This window comes from Etheostoma spectabile, chromosome 8 (assembly GCF_008692095.1).
Source record: "Etheostoma spectabile isolate EspeVRDwgs_2016 chromosome 8, UIUC_Espe_1.0, whole genome shotgun sequence".
Taxonomy (NCBI): Eukaryota; Metazoa; Chordata; class Actinopteri; order Perciformes; family Percidae; genus Etheostoma; species Etheostoma spectabile.
Genome location: NC_045740.1, coordinates 28267425 through 28273852, shown reverse-complemented (window position 1 = coordinate 28273852; position 6428 = coordinate 28267425).

The following is a 6428-nucleotide window of genomic DNA, read 5'->3' as shown; positions in this document are numbered from 1 at the left end:
TGTTCTTCGACTTCTCCAGTGCTTTACAAAGATATATTATTTAATTACATATTATTCTATTCAATTTAATTTCACGTCACTAACTTACTTACATTGCAATATCTTTCGTATTATAACCACCTCACTTTACTTTAATGCCACTTTACATTCATTCAGTTCTTTGTGCACATTATCTGTTGTTTGCCTGTTTGTTGGTTTGCTTATCACTGTTGAAATACTGCTGCTGTCACAAGCGAATTTCCCCATTGTGGGCTGAGTAAAGTATTATCTAATCTAATCTAATCTAATCTTACTCCACTGATCACACAGAGTCCGATTCTCTACCACAGTTCGCTGAGGTGATGTCGCTATTAACTCTTAGGATATCAACAGATGCGGGGCTGGCAGACTGTAATGTTTGAGTCCTTAGAAATTTGTTGAAACACAACGGTTCTTCAAACAGCCACATTCCCGGAGTTTCATTTGCATCACGAGAACATTTTAGTATCTGCAACACCTGCTGCACAGAATTGCAGAAAGAGGTCATATAGTAACGTCCATATCCTCAGTTTGTAGGAGGAAAAGCTGTTTGTCATAGCCAAACCGCCCAGCCATCCTCAGCAGCAGTCGGGCTGTATCTAGCCAGCTGGAGCCACAGTTGTGTAATATTCTTTGAGCAGTCTGGAGTCTAAATGAGGCAATTTTTGACTGGATATCCACCAGCCCCTGGCCCCCTTCAGCTACAGTCAAGAAGAGAACTGCTGCCTGGACACAGTGCCGACCTGACTAGGTGAAGTCAACGAAGGACCTCCGAATTTCCTCCATCAGGCCTCTTGGGGGCACGGTAACGATGAGCCTATGCCAAAGGGTCGAGGCAAGCCAATTATACACATCACTGCCGCAGATGTTGACGGGGATCTATTTTCTGAGAGAGCCCTGTGGAAGGATAGAGAATAGATCAGTTTGAGGAGAGGAGAGGAGATGATAGGAGAGACGAGAGGATAGAGGAGAGAAGAGAGAGGAGGATTACTGTGATAGTAATGCTATGAGGCATAGTATTTCAGACATTCATCATGCTATCAACTTCCTTGTTATGAGGACTCAGTAATGGCCATCCCATACACTGTCCTGAGCTGTAAAAGCTTACCTACCTTTTCTATTTTCAGACCCCCCCCCACCGACAGTGACACATTGGCTTGACGCCAGCTTTTTTTCTGTACTTCCTAGGTGTTTCAGTTACAGATGAACGTCATTTCTAATATTTCAAATCCCTGTGTGTGCCATCTCATTATTCTGCATTCAACACGTGTGATTAGGCTTCAAGAATCATAAATCATGAAAGCATGATGTTGTAGGAATGTTAGCCCAATCCTTTGTCTGCAGACTCCAGCAGGTGTCACTCTAACCTGTCATCTCTAATACAGACGGGAGAGTCGCAAACCACCAAAGCAAACCTGGCTGGGACTGTCTGGGACTGTCTGGGACTGTCTGGGGCTCCAAGAGGTGGGCTCAGTCAATCAGTCCTTGCTCTGCCTTCACCACACATGAGTTCACCAGAGGTTCAACCCTGCACAGCAGAAGAGTGTGAAACCTAGTCTGCCTTCCACACTCTGTTGAACCCAAGGCCCCAAGGGGCGGAAATGTTTCTCCTCGCTGCTAAAAAATGCCCCTACCTCTTCTATTTGTGGATGTGTGTGTAAGCCATTCCGAACTAATGATCAATAACGCTTTTTCTGGCGGCTTTGAGCACGCATTCATCACATGGAAACGGAAAAGGAGAGATATTCTTTCTGTTAAAACAAGGAAAGCTTTTTGATTTCCCAGGACATGCACAGCTTGTTCTGTTCAGCATGACAGACAGGAAAGAAACGGTAGTGCATAGGCCTACAGCACTTAAGAAACCACTGACAGGCTGTGTTTCAAGGACACAACCTTTAGTTTGTTTTGCTGAGGAGTGAAGTTGAAAGTGTGGGCGTAATTCTCTATTTGTCTCTGGACTTCAACTTCCCTGAACCCTGTCATTTCTAATCTTGGGGGCACAGCTGCTTTCATGCACAGTGGCTTCATGCAACGCAAAGCTCAAATGCACATCTTAGGTTTTCTACAGCATTTAAATCTCCATTTATATTGATAGCAGGTTACATAACTTCCACAGCAGCTGCAGCTTAACAAACAGACAGGAATTTACATGTTCTGGACACAGTTTTTCTTTCCTTCTCTTTGCATGCACATGTGTGCCTGTGCATGCGTTTTGTGCAACCAGCTTGTGCCCATGTGTATATGCATAGACTCACAGAATGGTAGTGCAAGGGAAATGAAAACATCACCTTCAAGTGCCGTAAGTTAAATCAAAAGCACTCACGCTGCACACAGCTTCTTGCCAACTGAAGGAAAGTGCTACATCTTAAGTGGTTAATGTTCATCTCACAGTAAAGGAGCTGAAACCTGGTTTGTCTCTTTAAGGGTTCACCATACATGGCAGACGCTCTGCTTAAAAATTAAGGTTTGTTGTGACTAAACAGTGCTCAAAGAGCTAACATGAAAGAGCTCAGGTGGGGCTGCATTCACTCTTTCCCTTTTGTTATTTGTATGATCATTTGTGCATGGCTGGGTTGCATGCTAATTCAAGCTGATGTGTGTAGAACCCATGTTAACTTTGTAAAGACTTTTCTCAGACGCAGTGGTGTTTTGGTCTGTCCATACTGATCACACTTCAGAATAAAAGCCCTAAACTCCCCTTGAAGGCTTTGTTTGTTTGTGACACTTGAAACCTAAGCAGGCATGCAGGTTCCTTTTTGATTTTCAGAGGTCAAAACCAGATAAAATAGGGTTAAACAAACACAGAGTGTGCACCGTGGATATATATTGTGCATTGGGACAGAAGCCCATGAGCGGCACAGATAGCACGTTCACATGTGTTGTCTGCACTTTTTGCTGGCCTGTGTTTAACATGGTGGACAGAGACTGGGATGGGACATTGAGGTGATGTTTCATGGGTCCCATCTCACAGCTGGCAGATGAGCTTTTAGTTATGTAACTTCAAATAATTAATTTCATGATCATGATCATGATTGATTCTATTTTGGATATTTTCAATACAATAGCTGGAGTAGGAGTACTCCAACAATTTGGTCTTGCTCTTCCATAACGTTGGAGAACTTGTGAGCGACAGTTGTTAAAAAAAGGCAAAGGCTGAGACATGCTATACTTTGAGTGTTAAATGTTTGATGTTTAAAGTCCAACTCTGACTCTAACTGAAGTCAGTGACCCTGATGCCATCATCAGGGTTATTTTCTTAGACTTCAGAGATCTCCCTCCAGAGCAACAGAAGGGACGGGGGTTGAAAGCTCCACTTTTTGAGCGAAATTTCCTACATTCTGGTGAATGTTTCTGCAAATATTTGTGCCTTTTCTGCATCAAGTTAAGGTACAAATGTCTTTATTCATGTAAAGGAAAATGTATAATAGTTTTTTTTGGTGGGTGGGGGGAGGGGGTTGCATTGGCCAGTTTTGATAATTCGTTACACATCCCCCCTGTAACTGTTTTCACGCGCTGAATGGTACTCCCAATGATGAGTAAACTGATCATTATGTCATTATGTGTAAAAGAAGTGGAATGCCCCTTTAATTTGACAAAACAATAATTACAATTTATCAGACCAGTTTGCATTTTGTTAACATCAACGCTCTAGCCACTCTATAGTCTATCAGATGCTTTGGCATACAGTAATATGTCTGTTAACACTCAGTTCCTCTGTAGCAGAGAGTTGCTGATGATTTCCACTGGGATGCTTGTGTTTGGTCATTGAGTGGGACTTTCACTCGTGTCCACAACTTCATTCCTGTTGTAATAAAGTCACATCTGGTCATGAAGCGGCACCATTTTGTCAATAATAAAAGTGGCGCTTCCATCCTATTAAGGCTTTTAAAAGAAAGTTTGACTGAATTTCGGCGAGAGTGACGCTTTAAGTGACCGCACACCACCTCCATGCCCACCTTCACACAGTTGCTAGTAACCAAGAAGGACACAGAGGATTGAAAAAACACAATGGACTCTTCAGAAGAGCTAATTATCTTTGATTGAGTTTCTGCGTGGAAATGTCACCGAATGCCACATTTGAAACTTGGCTATCACCAGGGGCTCTACACATGAACTCGAGCATTGAGAGCATCAACATGTTTTCACTGGTGAAATACCAACTGCTAAAGTGGCTCATTCAAAAACTCTCTTTTTAGTAAACTCTGTGTACACAAACATTGTTCTAAATGCTCGAGTTCATGTGTAAAGCCCCTGGTGAAGGTTTCAGTGTTTTCAGTGTTTGTAGTGTTTTAAAAATAGGGATTTTGATGCGATCATAGTAGTGTCCCTAGCTCTCCCATTCAAAAGGCCATTTGACCCAAAACAAGAAGGCGGTCAATATTAAAAGTGGCGCTTCCGTCCTAAATATGCTTTTTAACAAAAAGTTTGACTCGGGTACATTCACAAAAAGACCCTAGGCTGCATTTTGGTGAGAGTTACGCTTTAAGGCTTGTATCATGTCGACCCGCCAACAGTTGTGTTGTCATTACTTAGAATTCCTCATGGGGGCGACAGAAACTACGCCCTAGCTTTGGGGCAAAGAAAACAGAAAAAACAGATGTGTATTTTGAAGGATGACTACGTTATGATTGTGTGATGACTGAGCTATTTTATTTGAAGTGTATCAGTCATAGTGTGTACCATATCTAAGAAGCAAACCTCTTTCTCCTCTACTTGAAATGAAGACAGTAAGTTCTACTTTCTTCCACAGGCTACATCTCTTTGTTGTTGATTTGTTTCATGCAGATTAGTTGGTTGGTTTCCAAGGCAACCTGTCAATTATTTGCCCCTCAATCTTTGTCTGGAGCCCGTTGCAGAGCTCACCCTTCCCCTCCAGTGTGACCCCAGAAGGCCGTGTCCGTCCCGTCCTCAGTAACACTGTGTCAATGATAAACAACCATCGCAGACTGAGAGACTTTTTTTTTTTTAACATTTTGAGAAACACATTGCTGAACACTCAAAAAAATGATTAGATGAAAGAAGAGAAAAAGAAGCTATTGAGTGTGCTCTAGATTTTACGAGGCGTGCAAATTGCCTGATTGTTGAAAACAGAACTGCATGCATTAATGCCTGTGAAGCTTACGGGATAATCATTTCCAGCTTTGGGTTGTACTTCATGCGCCTTGTATGTTGTTAAAGAAATGCCGTAGCTCAATCAAAAAGGTATTCAACGCCAAAATCATTGTCACACGGATCTAAATTCCGTTTAGTCTGCCGAGATGCCTTGTAAACCACCAGATCTCACAGGCAGGAAAAATATCACACTCGTACATCGCAATGGAAACCACAAATCGGATTTTGCACAAAAGAAAACACTGCTTTTGTGTCGGAGAGTTGTCATTCATTGTACTCATAGGGGCATGTTTTTTCATTGTTACAGTTTTATGTCCTCTTTTTAAAAAAAACACATTTCCTCATCTAAGTGTTTAACCGGTGTACATAAGTGAGTTCCTTTTACTGAGTTTATTATGAAGCATAATTGTCAATGAGAGGAAATTCATGAAAGATATATAGCAATAGCTGAAACATGATGAAAACATGAAACTACTCAAACAGCATTTAACATGGGAGAATACAAGGCTGATAGCACGATGCAGACATACCGGTACATACGTGTTTCTAAATGTTCTGATTTTAAAGCTCCAGTGTCTGAGGGTACGTTTTATGACCTTATGTAATCACCTCTGAAAGTCCTTCACTCACAAATGTTACTCATGCATATATTTGTTTTATGTTACACATGAGAACAGATTTGTTGGGCGAAAAAGGAATTATCTAGGTTGTGGTTCAGGCATGTTTTTTTCTCCCTCATACTATCTGGGTAAAAGTGATTTTCCCATAGAAATGTCAATTTAAAAGCCAATGATGTCATCCACGTCAGCGAACCAAGAAATAACCCCGATTGTAACATGTGTGAGGTAATAATGGGACAGTTGGCACAGAGGCTGTTTCAGCGCTGTACAAGAGGTTAGAAGTCAGTGAAAAGAGAGCTTGTTTTCCACACAGAAAGGGCAGAAGGAAAACAGAAGTTGTTTGGATTCCTTGACTTTCCTTAAAGCGTCTTTTCAAAGGACATAATGAGAGATGGGAAGCGGTATTTGTTTATGTAGGACCACCTACGTAACTCACTTTTGCACATGAGATACTCCTAACAGTAGGAGATAATGAAAGAGTGGCAGTGGGTCTGCAGTATGTGAATCACAAGTAAAGGCAGCTGCTGTTTAACCCATAGGTCGAAACTGAAAATGAACAATTCTTTTAACGCTTTCGACACTTTTTTTTAATCACTTTTTGATGCTTTTTTTCAACATTTTCTTCATTTTTGTAACACTATCATCAGTATACTGTAAACATCACTGACATAGTATATA